This window comes from Pelodiscus sinensis, chromosome 8 (genome assembly GCF_049634645.1).
Source record: "Pelodiscus sinensis isolate JC-2024 chromosome 8, ASM4963464v1, whole genome shotgun sequence".
NCBI lineage: Eukaryota > Metazoa > Chordata > Testudines > Trionychidae > Pelodiscus > Pelodiscus sinensis.
Genome location: NC_134718.1, coordinates 57,511,230 through 57,529,590, shown reverse-complemented (window position 1 = coordinate 57,529,590; position 18,361 = coordinate 57,511,230). Strand labels below are relative to the sequence as shown.

The following is an 18,361-nucleotide window of genomic DNA, read 5'->3' as shown; positions in this document are numbered from 1 at the left end:
CATATCATTATATTCTGCATACACACATCTGATACTGCCATAAATATTACTAGAACCCCGAGCATGTATCTTTTCTGAACAAAAAAATGTACAGTTAGAGCTTCATGAAGCCTGTATCAGTCAGTCATTAAATCATGGTTGGAGTAAACAACTAGGGGGCTTTTTAGATTGAAATGACTTTGCATTCTCTGAGTTTTGATTTGAGTTTCAGACTCTCTGAATGAATCCAAAGTGAAGTTCCATCTAAAGTTGTCAGTGTTGCTTGGCATTGAGTCAAATCACTGGAATTTCCACAATTTCCATCTGACACAATCCCAGACTCACATTTGCTGAACAGTTGGCCTGGGCTTACTTAAAAGGGTTATGAACTTTCATGAACCTAGTTTTGGTTTTTGGTTCTGTATTTAAAGATCTTTCTGCATCTATAGCAGCTTTCCTCTGAAGTTTAACACACTCAGGTTATGTCTAGACAGCAGGCTTCTTTCGGAAGAAGCTTTTCCAGAAGAGATCTTCTGAAAAAACTTCTTCCGAAAGAGAGCATCCACACTGCCAAGGTGCATAGAAAAAGTGATCTGCTTTTTCAATAGATAGCGTCCACACTGAATGGACGTTATCTCACATTTAAGCTGTGATTACAATGGATGGAGTGGCCACCAGGGCACCTGTGCTTTTTCCTCTTTCCTCTTCTTTTGAAAGAACTCCCTCTTCCCTGTCCACACATGCCTTTTTCTGAAAGAGTTCTTTCAGAAAAAGACTTTGTTTGTGCAAGACTAAATCTTGAGAATTTCTTAGCTCTTCCCACTTACAGCAAAGGAAGTAGCAGATGATCAGCACCTTTCGAGATTTGGCCCATAATTATCTGGATCTTGATGGTCTACAAGATTTGGAATCAGGAAGAGCTGAGCATGCGCAACAACCTGTCAGGATCAGCTTGTTTACTCAGAATGTAGCATCTACCTTTGTGCACCAATAATCATGATTAACTCACTGGGTTCCCTTCGAGCAGAATGTGTCTGTCTGTCTGTGCGGGCATTTCTCCTCTGTTCAACACTGTGATTTCTGACCACATTTCTCAAACTGGATTTTACCCATTTCGAAATCAGGGAGAAATGTTCATAATGCACCAGGAATGCATTTTCACGCTTACCTTTCCTTACCATGATATAGGTTACAGTGCATTTATAGTCATATTTTCCACACCGGGTGTTCTGAGTTACCTGTTCCTAGCCAGCTGTTAACACAGTTCCTGAAACCAGGCCGTTTGGTGAATGGTATTATTTGTTTTATTTTATAGGAGAATAAAATTTTTTTCACTGCCGTGTGTTTGAAACAAAGCAACAGAAATTAAAGCAAATAGTGGCGCAGCTTTTGACACAATATGAATCCTGTTTGCTTTCTGATTGCACGTTGAATGTTGACACTCCCTTGTAGATATGTCATTTTCATGCCAGGGCTGCATTCTTAAATCATGATGTTAATCATTTCTGTGAAAATAAACACCAAAGAAAACACCCATTGCTCTCATTTGGAGTTCTACATCCTACCTGAAATTTATTGCAGTCCGAACCCCTGGAGTCCAGAAGCAGCTTTACAAGAGTTTGGCTGCCACCCGTTCCCTCGTATTGCATCCTGAATGAACTTTTTTCTAATGACTGCAATGAATTCTTTTTAGCTTGTTTCCATCATCTTCATCTCATGATAGTGCTGGCACGTTCTCAGCTTTTATTTCAACGTAGCAGGGTAGGGGGGGAGGGATTTTTTAGATTATCACTTTTTGAAGTCCAGTGACAAAAACAAAGAAATCACACTTTCCAGTGTTTCAGAAGTGACTAGAATTTCCAGCATGCTGCACCTCCAGCATTTGTTCATAGATCCGTAGCAGTCTAGTGTAACCCACTGGTCAGTGTGTTTTACACCTCCCTCCACTCCAGAGCATGTGTCTAGTACAGTTACTACAAGTTGCTTCTGTGAAAACTGGCACTCTCTGGTCCAGCAATATCTGTGGTCCTGGCAGACAACAGATGCTCCTGGACCACAGAGCCTGGGAGCTAACGGCAGGAGGGCCAGCCGAGGCTAGGGGCAATAGGATGGGCAATGTGGGACTGGGGCCAGAACCCCTTGGCAGTCCCTGGCAGCCCATAGCAGTGCAGGGCCAGGGCTTGAAGCCCTGCGGCAGGAGACTACAGCAGGTGGTGGGCTTGGGGGCCATTGGCAGGGCACCTCCACTGGTCCAGCAAATTCTCTCATTTGGGACCAGTCAGGTCTTAATAGTGCTGGACCAAGGAGGTCCGAGTGTAGCAGTGCTTTAGCTCTAGATGAGGACAATAAGAGTCAAGTCATTCCTGGGGAGGAATATTGAATTCACTAGTGTGGTGATGTTCCCTTGTTGGTAGCAAACATGAAACCTTGCCAACAAGGAATAAAGATTCTAGGCAGATGCTGGGCCAAATTCAACTTCTTTATACCAGTGTAAATGCAGCACTAAGATTCAGTTCTTTGCAGATTTGACGGTACCTAGTTGTGCTCTCAATTACAGCATTGTCAGACTTCACTTACACTGATGTAAAACCAGTGAGAGTGCAGCTAGCATCTGGCCCACTACTGTACATTTGATAATGCCATCTTACACTTCCTGTATTCTTCCATATGCTCGGGAGCAGGAGTTCTCCCTCAGCATGGTCAGAAAGTGCTGAGTATTTGCTTTTTGGGCCAATGGTTTGGAGGGAAATTCACCATTTAGTGAATATTATACAATAGTTTATTTTATTATTTGCATTACTGCAGCTACTGCATCTCCCAACAAGACTCAAGCTTCATTTTGTTAGGTGCTATATGTATATACAACAAAGATCTACTTTACCTCCAAAAGATACTAAGGTCTGATGTTCTTATCCTGCAAGGAACTTAGTGATGCCCCATTGATTTCAGTGAAACTCTGCCAAGGCCTTACTGTAAGATCATGCGCAACAAGTGGGTGAGTCATTTAGAACATAAGAATGGCTGTGCTAGGTCAGACCAAAGGTCCATCTAGCCCAGCTTTCTGTCTTCTGACAGTGGCCAATCAGAAAGAAAATGAAGGAAATCCTCTTCTCTAGACTTATATTTAAAATTATCAAGAACTCTGGGTTGAAAGATTAATGAGGAAAATTACTTTTTTTTCAGCTGGAATTCTGGTAGATGGAAAGTGTTGAAATTGAGAGTATTTGGGGACCAAGGGAATTTCCTAAGATAAATAAATGATGGCTGAGCATGGACTTAATTTTCTTTAAAGATGATGTAGCAAAAAAAGATACAATTTGGGATTGGAGCTTAAATGAAGAGGAAAAGATGAAAAGTCTTTGTAGAAATTTTTCATTAAATTCCTAGTGAGATTCATGCTTTTATGAACAGCTACAAAATGTTGATTATAGTGTAATAGAACACCAGAAGCAACTGTTATGATTGTCTAGTGTGACCCCCTACATCTCTCCCCTAACAATTTATGTACCAAGCCCATATCTTCTGTTTGAACAGTAGCATATCTTTTAGAAGGACATCCAATCTTAGAGCTCAACTGATGAAGTAGTCACTATGTCCTCGGGGCAATGTTTAAATCACTCAAATCCTAAACTCAGAACTCCAGTCATCTGAAGAAGTGGGCGGTGCCCACAAAAGCTCATGATACCATCTACATGTGTTGTTAGTCTATCAAGTGCTATCAGACCATTTGTTGTTTTTTTTCTGTACAGACTAACTCGACTACCCCTTGAAGCTTCAAATCAGCCTGTGCCTCTTAGAATATTTCTGGGAACAAGACAACAACAAGAAATCACCAGAGAATGCTGAGAGTTGGTGGTAAGATAGCATTCCAGAAACCGTTCCACAATTTTCACACAAACCAACCACAGCCTTTACTTGTGCATCATTCAGCATTGTTCAGTACAATGATTCAATCCAAGATGTATTTTTCACAAAGTCAAAGGATTATTGTGTAAGAATAATGATGGATTCTGAGAGTCAGTTTGTTTTCAGATATAACTGGCAAATGAGGAGATTGTACAATTAGAGTAGGTGAAAAAAACAAGAAAGTGATTGTGAAAAGTTTTAAAGCTGTCATTAGAAAAAAATATGCATTTTCATTCCTTTTTTCAATATTTGTAAAGAAAGTTTAACCATTGCTTTCAAAACTGCTGTTGATTTTTTTTAAAACCAGAAATTGTTTTTTAATAACAATTTTTTAATTTTTTTTATCGAGTAAAGTGTCTCAGAAAAGTTTCGTTTAACACTCCCCTGTTCCCAAACACCAAGTTTCTACAACCCAGCCAAACCTAATAACAAAGAAAATATTAATGAAAAAAAAACAGTTTTGGGCAAAACATTTGGCCAGTTCCAGTTACAATGGGCAATTTTCAGTTGACTTTGAACTTTTTCAGGTCCCTTAAGAAAAAATGAATAGCCACAAACACCGAATTTTGTACTCAAACATGAATACCCACACTGATTCTAAGCGTTTGTCCAGTCAGGTGATTTACTCATTCCTTGTCACTTGTGACTCCAACCAACCCACACAACTTGTTTTTCAAACAACTGATTCTGAGCAGCCCTCGGGCAATGAATTATTAATGGCAAATGTTTGATGAATAAATTTCAGTAATGAATAAGTCTGAGGAAACCACAAGCAGCTCATGAACAACTGACAAATGAAAGAAGAGGCTAACTTGATCAAATACACTTATCAGAGCTGATGGTGAGATGCAGGGACAGTCTTTTTTGTTCTTTTTTTACAACCTCAAAACCCTCTCCAATGTCTTTCACTACTTCTTGTGTCCTACCCATAGGTTGTAATTACTGGACAACAGAATTTCTTTTTAAAGAGGCAGTATGCTACACCCTGTGATCTTCACAAGATTTCCCATTCATTAATTTTGCGTGCACCTATATACACAGTTTTTCTTATTGCTAATGATGTTTTCTGCCATGCCTGTCCTGTCTGTTTTCTTCAGAGTGTGATAATATTCGGTCTCCTTCAAGAACTGCACTTGATGCCTTTATTGAAGAACAGATGCTGGAAGAAATTCTTTGCAACGAAACTATCTTTGAAATATTGAATATAATTATTTTATACTTTACAAATATTGGGCTTTTTGCTCCTGGGCTGACGTTAGTTTTGAACTTCATCATGGTCTTGTAATTTTTATTTATGAAAGTGTGAGTTCTGTGAGCATATTACAGTTCGTATGGAAGCTATTTTAATGACTCAAGCTAAATTTAGAATCAAAGACATTCAGGACAAATTTGTCTGAAGTAACATTGCCTTCAGTTTCCACTGCACGTTAACAAGCTGCAAGTGACATTGCTTGATAGTAAATCAAATTAAAATTCTAAATTTGCCTTTCTTTCAGCAACGGTTAGCAGTATAAAATATCATTGTGTTCACTAAACAGTCTCAACAAGGGCTCATTGTTATTGGTAAAGTATTATCAGTGTTAAGCAAAAGTCACCCCATCCACTAGCTCTTTCTTTTTCCTAATGCTGCATTTTAATGTATTCAAGAGTTATGACTTTTCCTTGCTATCTGCTAAATCTTTATTCTAAGCCCTCAATGTTCTTCTTTGCCTCGTTACTTTTCTCTCTCCCGCGCTCATTAATACAAACTATCTGTTCTCAACACACATCAATCAAAGTGTAAATCCCAGGCAAAAATAATCAATGTGTGTGGCTGCGAGGGGCAGCTGGAGTTGTGTGGTGGCGGCAGCAAGAAGCTGAAACTGCCTCATTCAAGGGGGACTGAAGGCTTACTGCAGACTAGCCCTCAGCTGGTGTCAATAAGCATTCCTTCTGTGTGCAGCTCTGGTCCATTCTCATTGCATTCACTGAAGAGAGCTTCTGGAAGACACATGCTCACACTGTGAGCTAAATCCTGAATGACTCTCACAGAAGAATGAATAGGAAGATTTTCTAGAGGTGACACCTGCATGAAATGTAACTCTCTTATGCCATCCTCTGCTTTGTATCAAAACAGTATTATATTATTACATATTCTCCGTATTGTTAAATTGTTTTTCCTTAATGGTATCTTTATCCTCTGGTTCTATTTTTCTCTTGTTTTGCTTCAAATACCTGTTCTCTTTCCCCCCTTATTATTTTTCTTACTTCTGTGCATGTGGCACACACCACGGAAAACTCTTGCTGTCTTTGGGTTTTTGTGGCTACTCATGGGCTATGTTTCTCTATATTACTTGAGCACCAGGACTTTCTATGTAAGTCCCACAACAAAAGAACAACTTAAGATGGTGCCAGATGGCTGCCCAGGCATCTGAAAACAGTTTTGATTACTTTAAATGTGGCAATATAATGAATCTGACAAATACAAAGAAGCTGCTCAAATTCAGGAAAAGCCGTTCCAAGGCTTCCCCTTCCTTCCCCTTCCTCACCTCCAGCAGTGTATCCACACAACTATTGCAGTGTCTCTCACATAGAAAACTCTCAATGGGGGGGGAGCAAGTGAATCACTATTCAGTCAAAAGCATATTAAGGGTACCTTTAATTTCCTTGAACAGGTATCTGCATTGCATAATATTTGCAATATACTTGTGTCACCACTCACTAGAACTGAGGTAAGATGTTTGTGGTTGAAAAGGTAAAGAGTGTGATTCTGTAACCCCAAAATTATATGCAGAGTATTAATTTCTTCACCTGCCCGTCAAAACCTAAGTTAACAATAACAGAGCAGTTTTAATTTGCAAACTGTAAAGATTTGTTTAAGGGCTAACTATGTCAGATCTATTGAGCTAGGGTTTGCGGGTACAAATTCTCTTGTGATTTTTAATATGAGGCTGGACATTTTTACTTAAATCATTTGGATATGTGTTGGCTCCTTAGGTGAAAATAATAAAAAGGTATTCTGCACTGTGGTATTGTAAATAAACCCCAAGTCCCCTGTCGGAGCCACATGCTAACCTGAGTTTGCTAGGATCTCACATTGGGAAGACAGATCCAAGTGGTACATAGCTTCTGTGTGCAATATGTAAGATCATTAGGCAAGATGTATTTGTTACATTTTTTAAAGTAATAACTTATGAATTTCAATGCCTCAATCCCCACCCAACCACTTGGCAGGATATCAGTAATTACTCTGGAAGAAAGAGTAAATTAAATAAAAGATTTTTCTATATGTTTAGGGGAGCATGAAGCAGCCCAATAAGAAAACAAATGTGTATTTATAACTTATGGACCATTACAGGATACAAATCAGCTGCACAGTTTGACCATGAAATTATTATAGGAAATTCTTTCATTTGTATTAATGTTATATATTATGGGGGGCTTAATGAGATGCTGTGTGTAATGCTTGAATGACGTTCTTCCATTTTACAAGTGCAATCAGCTACAGACAAACTGTTTCTTGTGCTGTTTTCTGTTTTTACATTGAGAAAGAGGCAAGTGGTAAATTAGCTATTGCCAACTGCTATCGGGCTGCTTTCTGGAAAGTGAAATGCTCCTATGAAGTTGGGGAAACTCCCCCCTTCCCCCCCCCAAAAAAAGAAAACTTGCCAGTGTTCTTGATCACCTCTGAAGGGGAGCATCCTTTTTTAATCACTGGCATTGTACCTATGGCTATGTTTTAATTAAATCTAAAGTAGGAGTTCTCAATCTTTTTCCTTCAACATGTTACAAAAGCTCCATAGCCCAGCTGTGACACAACAATTGTGTTTTTTTGCATACAAAAGCAAGGGCAGGCATTAGGATAGGAATGGGGAATCTCAGGCCTGAGTCAGCCCTCAGCTTACCTGGATCCAGCCCCTGAAGCTCAGGGGCCCCAATAGCATTGGGGAGTCAGTGCTGGCGCTCCCGCCCCTGCCCCACTGCAAGGCTGGAGCACACAAAATCTACTATGCTGGGCCCCGCTAGACTCTGGGATCGTAGGAGAACGTGAGGAGTGTCTTTCTCCTTCTCAGTCGAGGGCCACGTCAGTGAGGGTTTGTTTGGGGGTTTTTTCCTTCTCACTTGTGTGTAGCCTCCAACTGATTTTTCTGTGGGTTAGTGACTCCTGACCCCAAAAAGTTCCCCACCCCTGCATAAATGAACATCAAGTAAAGCAATTGCCAGAGGGGGTACCATGGAGCTAAATTGCTCAGGCTTTGGCTTCAGCCCGCGGTCATGGGTTCAAGGCCTTAGGTTGCAGTCCTGCATGGCACGGCTTCACCTTTCTGACCTAGGCCTTAGTGAGTCTAAGGCCAGCCCCTAAATTCTGCTTGTGGCCCCTGCCCCGGAGGCCTTGGACCCCTGGTTGAGAACCACTCATGTTGTGTTCCAGTATGGGTGGGATAGTAAACAAGCTACGTCACCAAGCAGGATATCTAATCAGTGGTCCAGCTGCATTAAATAGAACCAAACCTCAAAATATGGAAAATGCCCCACAGCATTTGTGAAATTGTTTTTTTTCTAACATAGACACACAGCTGTGTGTGTAAACCACATAGTTAATTTTAATGCAAAATGTTGGCAATTATATATGCAAGTGAGGTACATTTCATATGCCAATGTCTGGACACAGTTGCTCATGAAATCAGGTTTGCATATATAATTACTAATTATGCATGCAGATTGCATATATCATTGCATGTCTATATTGTTTAAAAATCTCATTCTGTAGGTTTCCAGATTAGCACTCCACAAGTACAACTGTGAATTGAAGATACCAGGACAGCCCTACATTTTCATCAAAACCCACAATGTCTTTGCTAATTTTGTTTGATTTCTTAGAAAATAGCATCACCCTGAGTGGGGAGGAGATGAAGAAGTTTGATGAATATTTTGCTTTTGCATAAGTTTTAAGTCTTGGTTTTCTGACATGTATTTATAGATTCAGTAATTTAGGCCTTTAGAACACCATCCTAGTGTTCCTTTCTGGTTTTAGAACTTGTCTATACAGGGATATTAATATAAACTAAAACAGGGTATAAATATGAAATTCAGTAGCTACTTCATTCTAACACCCTCTGGACACACTGTGCACTAACAGTGCCTCTTTGTGCTTTCAGTGTGTCCACAGGGAGTTAGTGAGGAGCAATTAGGGCACTTTCAATTCACATCCTAACTTACTTTGTACTAAATTGTAGTACATGTGTAGACAAGTCCTAAACCCACAAGGGTCCACTAGGAGAGTCTAGCCTGACCTCCTTCATAACCCAAGTCATGCCTCCTGGCTGAACTAAAAAACACATTGTTTAAAAAGAGTTCACCTCTTGATGTATGGATTTCAAGTGATAGAGAATCTACCAAATCTCTTGATAAGTTGTACCAGTGTTTAATTTGTCTCAATGTAAAAATTTCCAATTTACTTCTAGTTTTAATTTGTGTAGCTTCGACTGCCAACCATTGGATACTATCATGCCTTTATCTGACAAGTTAAAAAACCATCTAGTAGTAGATATCTTCTCCCTGTTTACCAAGTTATAAACTGATCAAGTTTATTCCGTGTTACCATAGAATACTAGAATGGAAAGGGACCTCAAGCCATCACCAAGTCCTGTCCCCTGCACTCATAGGAGAACTAAGCACCATCTAGATCATTCCTTATAGATGTTTGTCCAACCTGCTCTTAAATTTATCTCCAATGATGGAGATTCCACAACCTACGAAGGCAAGCATTTATTCCACTGCTTAGCCACTCTTACAGTTAGGAAGTGTTTCCTAATGTCCAACCTAAACCTCCCTTGCTGCAGTTTAAGCCCATTGCTTCTTGTGCTATCATCAAAGGTTAAGGAGAATAATTTTTCTCCCTTTTCCTTGTAACACCCTTTTAGGTACTTGAAAGGTGTTATCATGTCCACACAGTCTATTCTTTTCCAATCTAAACAAACTCAGTTCTTTCAGTCTTTCCTCATAGCTCATGTTTGCTAGACCTTTAATCATTTTTGTTGCTCTTCTCTGGACCCTCTTCAGGTTCTCCACATATTTCCTGAACTGTGATGCCCAGAACTGGACACAATACTCCAATTGAGGCCTAGTCAGCTCAGAGTAGAGCAGAAGAATGACTTCTCATGTCTTGCTCACAGCACTCCTGTTATTCCATCCCAGAATTATGTTTCATTTTTTATAACAGTCTCACACTGTTGACTCATATGCAGTTTGTGGTTTACTATGACCCCTAGATGCGTTTCTTCAGTAGTCCATTGAGGAGTTTCTTTTGACTATACAGCCTTTAGGTCAGTGATTCCCAACCTTTTTCCCATGGAGGACCCCTTAAAATAATTTTTCATATCCCAAGGAACCCCTACCTATGAAAACGTTCGCTTGTCCCGAAAAAGTTGACAGTGGGGAGTGCAATTCAATGCTAAATTATTATCAAGAAAATTTATTAGTAAAGAGCTATTATATAAAAATGTCAGCTTACATTGTAAGAAAAAAAATTGGAGCATTATTCCTGTCTTTTTTTGTATTATTTAATCTTTTTTTTCAAATATCAAAATATCAAATCAAAATAAAGTTTACTTAAACATCAAAATAAAGTTCACATCCAAAGTCAATATAAAGTTTACTTTCGGTGTGACACTTGGGCTTGTTTCTTTTTGCACAAATGTTGAATTCTTGGCTGAATTTTTGACAAACACACTCGCAGTTCTTCCTTGACAGACAGCAGACGATTTCTTTCTTCGCTTTTAATGTTTGTAAGACACGAGAAAGTTTGTTCACAGAGGTAAGAAGTTGAAAACTGGAGTGAGATCTTCTTCTTCTTGCAGACTGAGTAAATTTTCTGAGAACTCAACAAAAGGGTTACTAACTCAGTCATACATTTCGGCTGACAAAGAAGGAAAGTATTGGTCAAGCTTTTCTGTCAGTGATTCCAAATGACTGGTAATTAATGGGATGACTTCTTTATAATCTGTCTGACTCTGAAATTGAAGTAGGAGCGGAAACATTTCAATATTCTTCCCCTATTTATTTTGGTCCTTGACATCCTACATTCTGGTCATCTGAAGAAGTGGGCTGTGCCCACAAAAGCTCATGATACCATCTACATGTTTTGTTAGTCTTTAAAGTGCTACCAGACTATTTGTTGTTTTTTTAAGTTTATCCTGTAGACTTAACTTGGCTACCCCCTGAAGCTTTTTATCTATCAGTTTTTCAATACCAAGTTGGTGCAGCACACACAGTTCTGCCTGTTCAATCCTAATTTCTCTTGGTCTCTGAATCTCATTATAACCAGGCTCCCAGGTTCTCAGATTAGGGAGGGAAAATGGATAAGAACTCTAGCAGAAAGCAATAGTCACTACATCTCTCACAAAATATCCAAGGCAATTAGGCTGCATTTTTGGACTCACATTTTGCTGCATTTTATTTAATGGCTTATGCCATCTTGTTTTTGCAGCAGTGGCTTGCAGAGCAGCATCAAATGCTGGTAGAGGTGGGGCATTCACAACTGAAACATCAGTTCCAAGGAGGGAAATTAAAAGGAAAGGGAACAGCCAGTTCTCTCTGGTCTCCTTGATGTTCAGACCCAGATGGCTGAACTCCAAGGTTCAGGAATTTAAAACAAACTGACTCACAAACAATGAGTCTCTGCTAGCAAAGTTGGTCCATGAGGTGAAAAAACTCAATCCTCCCTGACCAAACTTAGCTACATCTGCAACAACGCTTATAAAAATACCACAGTGACTCAAAAAACGCTAGTTAATGTTGTTATATCCTTATAAAAAGCATTGCAGCAGCCGTCCAAAAACATAGAAGTCGTGAGCTGCAGTGTTTTGGACCCAGGATGCAATATTTGTTTTAGAGTCTAACTGCAAGCTCCACAATTTGAATGATAGAGAAAGAGGAACTCTCCATGACTGATCCCTCTGCTGTCATTGCTTTACAGCAGTTCAGTGTGATCTGGAGCCTTCAAGGCTGCTGCAGTGCCCAATGGATTAAGTGGGATTGGATCACACCCAAAATGTGGTTCTCTTCTGCGGAGGTTTAACTGTGCACATATTGCCTTCATATGCCACAGATTTGCTTCTTGCTTGTGTTTGGAGTCAGATCTCTTAAACTGTAGTTAGTAAAAGATGTCGTTCCTACTTTTAGCCCTGCATAGCCAATAATTACAGGAGTGGGAGCTGAAGCTGGCTCACACATTAACCTTGTTAACCAATTTCCAAAGTCTATTACAGGGGATGCATGAACTAGAAAGAACCAGGCTTCACATTCCGATGATGCACTGAGTTTAGGACCAGAATTACAATATCTTACCCTTTCACTAGTAAACTAAGCAGATTTTAGTAAGAGACAATAAATAATGACTCCCCCTCCCCCCATGCTGTTTTTACAAGGTAAGTTTCCAGAAGTTCACCTTACACACATCATTCAACTTCTGACATCTTACATTTGCTTTCTCAGAAAAGAGATTTCATCACTTTCCTGGAATACTACACAAAATAGCTATCTAGTAAAGGTGTGGTTGCCTTGGGGCTGGTGAGACATTGATTATTGTATTGAAAGAAAGATGAAGAGCTGAACAGAGACTTTTCCATTGCAAGCATATAGGTATGTCATATTGAAACTTGGTCAAATGATCCCTTTATCCTACGGTTGGCAGAAAATGTTTTCCTTTGTTTCACTTGGTCAGACAGACACCTCACCAGCAACCCATTAAGGAAAGGAAGGAGAAACAGCTGGTAATGAGAGGCACTCTGTTCCTAAACAGCTGTTAGTGCCTAGAGGTGGCAGTGCAGTCCTTTTCTCATTCTTCGTGCTCCGTGCAGGATGCTAGCCAGGATGCATGGCTCTTCCATGACTTGGCCTTCCAGGCAATTCATAAAATCCTTTCCAAGGTTGTAAGGAGTCCCATAACTGTCTATTTGCCCTTAGTAGGGTCTCCAGTCCCACCTCTGTGCCCTTTAAAACCAGCCCTTTATTTGGGCATTCTGATATACCATTCTTAGAGCATGTGTCAAATTACCTATGGCCGGTAGAGGAACCTAACCCATCCCTACTTCAGGTTCCCATTCAGGAGCCTATACACTGGTCAATTTCAGTTCATTGCTGTTTATTCCCAGAGCTTCTTCCTACGTAGCCCCTTCAGTCAGCTTAAGTAAATGCAGCCAGAAACAGCTCCTGGTTACCCCTCAAGAGCTTCTGGTTAGAGAGGATCATCTTTCCTCATCCTTCTGACATCCACCAGAGACTGATCCTGCTAAGGCCCTGCAGTTCCCTCTCTCTGAGCCTGTTGGGTTCTGATTGGCTGCTTCAGTGAGATCTCTCTAGGCAGGCCTGGAGAACCCACCTTCGCTGCTCCTTTCTAATCATTTTGCCTCTTCTTGAGTCCAGATGCAGAAGGATCATGAGGCCTGCTGTTGGGAGACTCAAAGGCCAGGTACCCCTCATCACGTGTCTACAGTTACCAGACTGGTGGCAACAAATTAAGCGGGGAAAAAACACTAATAAATGCACACAAACAAGGAATAATCCCTGCGTTAGCAGAGTAATTGACTAGGTGGCCTACCAATAATAGATTTTTTCTCTCACTTCTGTGATTATCAGAGGGTAGCAAGGCATTGTCATGCCCAGATATGGGTGCAGTATCCAGGGATGGCCTTGAGAATGTAATAATCATAAAATTGTGATGAGAATGGGGTATGTGAAGTCATTCATTTTCCACTTCTCTTACAATAGAATGAACTGGTGCTATGCACATGCCATTTAGATAGTGACATGACTGTAAAGGGACGGAATGGTCTCTTCCATGGTATGTGGACTATGAAAATGACCTTTTATAATACTCCGAGGAAAAGCTGCAGTGGTAAAGCTGCATAACGGAAAACTAGAAAGTAACGAAACCATGCTGTCCTCTCTGATCTTTCACATGCTGATAACTTGCTTTGATTACAAAGATAACAGAAAATGATACATTTGTACTCATAAAGATAGTAATAAAAAGGAAAGCTAGTCAAAACATTATTCAGTCTTATACCACTTTACAGCTAGACCCGTGGTCCTATCTGAATATAGTGTCAGTATCAAATGGCCTGATGTTCACCAGGTTTGTTCTGCTCAACATCACACTGTGTACAGCATCCTAGCATGGAACAGTGCTGGAAGAATATTGGTATAGAGAAAGTCGTCCTATTCTGCCAAATGTCACAATATAATGTGTTGGAGAGGCCACATAGACAAAATGTGACCTATTCTGCTAGGACCATGTCATTCTGGACTTGAAAATATCTTTGGGACAGTGCACAATAGGTTCCTATTCCATGATTGGGGCTGTGAAGCATGGCTATGATACAAGACATCATAGATACCATGTGTAGTGGCCAAGTATTTACTTAGCATCATACTACATCATGAGTCTAAGGGTTAGAGGTCCTTTCTGTTAAACCCCAGTGGTTGATAATGAATTGAAACCCACAATTAAGGGACAATTTGCTTTAATAATCAGAACGGTAACTGGTCTCTTCCTTGGATGACAAGCCTGTGGCACCACAGGGTGTGCTGAGCTAATGCTGGGGCTTAATAGATCAAATAGGAGGAATTGGAACGAACCTTCTCTAAATTCTCATGCAGAATTTCCTCCAGGCAAAACTCTGAGATTTGCTTAGCTCTGAAAACTAATCTGACTTTATTTTGGCAATGAAAAGCAATTCTTTCATTTGTGCCAAGCAAAAATATAGTACATCTTAGCAACCATTTTTATTGCTTACATGTCATTTCTACTTTTTCCCTCCATTTGTTTTTTGCTGTGTTTTCTTTCCTTTGAGAACATTTCTACACATAGCGTTCCAGCCATGCTGAGATAAATGTAGGGTATTTACAGTAGCTTCATAGGTGAGATAATTTAATGTAGTAAAATAAAACATTAATGTCAATGGCCCAAATCGGTAGTTGAAACCTGATGGATTACATGAATAAAGAAATAAGAAATCACTCTGCCTTTATTATAGCTCTTGAAATACTTGTGGCAGCCTGAATAGAGACAATCTAAGTCAGTAGTTCTCAACATTAACTTATCTAGATATTTGCCTACTTTTACAATTGGCAACTAAAATTTCATAGGCAATTATTTACATGGCTTTGTTAGTGTATATACTGAAATGTAAGTACAATAATTACACACTAAAGTGATTTATTTTATAATTATACGGTAAAATAAGAAAATAAGCAATTTTTCAGTAGTGGTATGCTGTGACACTATTGTATTTTTAGTCTGATTTTGTAAATTTAAAACTGAAGTGAAACTGCGGGGTTACACAACACTAATCAGACTCTTGAAAGGGGTATAGCAGGAAATGCAGAGAGCCACTGATTTATGTCAAACACCCGCAAGTAAAGAAAGTTGTCACATTACAAACAGTAGTCTAAGAAGCAATATTTTAATGTACACTATCACATGCCAAAGTAAAAGCAAAAGTGCTCTAACGTTCTTGACTTTCTAGAAATAAAGAAAATACATGTAACCATTTAAATTTCCATTTTAAAATATCATAGCAAATGTGTAACCAAGGAAAGCTATATAGTTGTCAATATACCACATACTGTGCAACTTAGAACTTCACATTGGCAGAATAAGAAGGACTTGGATCTTCCCACAGCAAAAATTCCAGCAACTAGATCTAAAAGTGAATCTCCTATTAGCCAAGAGACATTACAAGGACTTGACACAAAGTAATGAGCAGTTTGCATTCCATCCAGAGAGGACAAAGGTTTATATTGTGTAAATCCTCATAGAATCACAGAATACTCGAACTGGAAGAGGTTTCAAGAGATCAACAAGTCCAGTCCTCTGCATTCACAGCAGGACCAAGCACCATCTAGTCCATCCCTGATAGATATTTCTCTTTCCTGCTTTTAAATATCTCCAATGATGGAGATTCCACAACCTCCTTAGGCAATTTATTTCAGAGTTTAACCACCCTGGCAGGAGGTTTTTCCTAATGTCTAAGCTAAACTTCCTATGCTGAAATTTAAGCCCATTCATTTCTTCTTGTGCTATCATCGGAGATTAAGGAGAATAACTTTGTTCTCTTCTCCTCATAGGTATTCTTCTCCTTCTTTTAGGTACTTGAAAGGTGTTATCATGTCCATGTTCAGTCTTTTCTTTTCCAAACTAAACAAACTCAGTTCTTTCAGTCTTTCCTCGTAGTTCATGTTTTCTAGCCCTTTTTGTTGCTCTTCTCTGGACCCTCTCCAATTTCTCTACATCTTTCCTGAAATGTGATGCCCCAAATTGGACACAATACTCCAACTGAGGCCTAATCAGTGCAGAGTAGAGTGGAAGAATTACTTCTCATGTCTTGCTCACAACACTCCTGTTAATGCATCCCAGAATCATATTTGCTTTTTTTGCAACAGCATCACACTGTTAACTCATATTTAGCTTGTGGTCCACTATGACCCCTACATCCCTTTCTGCAGTACTCCTTCCTAGACCATGGCTTTCCAGTTTGTATGCATGAAACTGATTGTTCCTTCGATAGTGGAGTACTTTGCATTTGTCCTATTAAACTTCATCCTATTTACCTCAGACCATTTCTCCAGTTTGTCCAAATCATTTTGAACTATGCCCCTATCCTCCAAAGCTCTTGCAACTTCTGCCAGCTTGGTATCATCTTCAAATTTTATAAACATACTCTCTATGCCATTATGTACATTGTTGATGAAGATATTGAACAGACTTGATCTGAAAACTGACTTCAGCAGAACCACACTTGTTATGCCCTTTGAGCATGACTGTGAAACATTCTCAACTACTCTCTGAGAATGGTTATCCAGACATTTGTGCACCCACCTTATAGTAGCTCTGTCTAGGTTGTATTTCCCTAGTTTATTGATAAGACGGCCATGTGAGACAATATCAAATGCTTTAGTAAAGTCTAGGTATTCCATGTCTACTACATCCCCCTTATTGACAAGACTTGTTATCCTATCAAAGAAAGCTATCAGATTGGTTTGACATGATTTATTTTTTACAGATCCATGCTGGCCGTTACGTATCACCTCATTATCTTCCAGATGTTTGGAGAGGAATTTCTTAATTATTTACTCCATTATCTTTCCTGGCCCAAAAGTTAAGCTGACTGGTCTGCAGTTTCCTGGGTTGTCTTTATTTCCTTTTGCATAGATGGGCACTATACAGTATTTGCTCTTTACCAGTCTTCTGGAATCTCTCTGACTTCCATGACTTTTCAAAGATGATAGCTAAAGGCTCAGATACCTCCTCTATCAGCTCCTTGAGTATTCTAGGATGCATTTCATCAGGCCCAGATGACTTGAAGACCTCTAACTTTTCTAAGTAATTTTTAACTTTTTCTTTTCCTGTTTTAACTTCTAAACCTACTCCATTTCCACTAGCATTCACTAAGTTAGCATCCAGTCACCACAGATCTTTTTGGTGAAAACCGAAACAAAGAAGTCGCTAAGCACCTATGCCATTACCACCTTTTCTGTTATTGTTTCTTCCTCTTCATTGAGCAATGGACTTGTTCTCGGTCTTCCTCTTGCTTCATATATATTTGTAGAATGTTTTCTTGTTACCCTTTATATTTCTAGCTAGACTGAGCTCGTTTCATGCCTTCACCTTTCTAATTTGGCCCCTACATACTTGTGTTATATTTGTGAATCTTACCAATTCATTAATATTAAAACTGTTCAGTTAGATGGCTATGACTGATGGCTAGATTAAACTATAAAAATGGATGCATTAGAAATGCCTGGATGCCTGGATGAAATAAGCATTTTATATCAATTCCAAATCTTAAGAGAACTGTTAAGTTCTCAGGTATTTCAGACTTCCACAAGTGTTGTCCTTTGTCACCTTATACATGAAAGATCAGTCATCTAGGAGCAGATTGTGCCATCCTTATTCACTCTTACTCCCACTGAATAATATGTCACTTCTCAAATAATCTCACTGAAATGAATGGAATTATACAAAGAATATGGTACTACCCAACATGAATAAGTAACAGAATCTGGCCCAGAATACTTTTCATTATTTCGTCATGGTAGGACAGTTTAGATGAATATTTACAGGACTTGACTGTCTTTCTGGTATGTGCTATGGTGCTGTGTTTTGTCTGAATGTGAATCTGTGTTAAAAATGAAAGATCTGACCGTCTCATCGGGTAACTTGACTTAGATTCAAATGGCAATTTCTCACTTGAAATGGAATCAAGATCTAGGATTTATCCTTGGTCTGAATCTCAGAATTCACCCTGATGAATGATTACTATGTACTACACAGGTACAATTACCAGGGCACATCTCAACAAATAAAGCAGTTGGGGACAGTATTTGGGGTGAGATTCACGCACACCATACTACCAAAGCCTGCTTGCTGGGGGAGGAAACCAACTCCATTTTTACTCTCTCTTTCTGCTGTAGTTTCTGTGCAAATTAAGGT

At 39.4% G+C, this 18,361-nt stretch overlaps 2 long non-coding RNA genes across 3 annotated transcripts in view; one reads left to right on the top strand and one right to left on the bottom strand.

Annotated features, from left to right (window-relative positions):
* The window catches only part of LOC142830443 (uncharacterized), a 121,653-nt gene that overhangs the window by 36,769 nt on the left and 66,523 nt on the right, over window positions 1–18,361 (top strand). For both annotated transcript variants that reach the window (XR_012905682.1, XR_012905681.1), the window contains exon 3: window positions 3,729–3,834. This is a non-coding gene — a long non-coding RNA (uncharacterized LOC142830443). The remainder of the gene's footprint in view (window positions 1–3,728; window positions 3,835–18,361) is intronic.
* LOC106732033 (uncharacterized) overlaps window positions 1–18,361 on the bottom strand; it is a 57,398-nt gene that overhangs the window by 7,242 nt on the left and 31,795 nt on the right. The gene's annotated exons all lie outside the window — the stretch shown is intronic.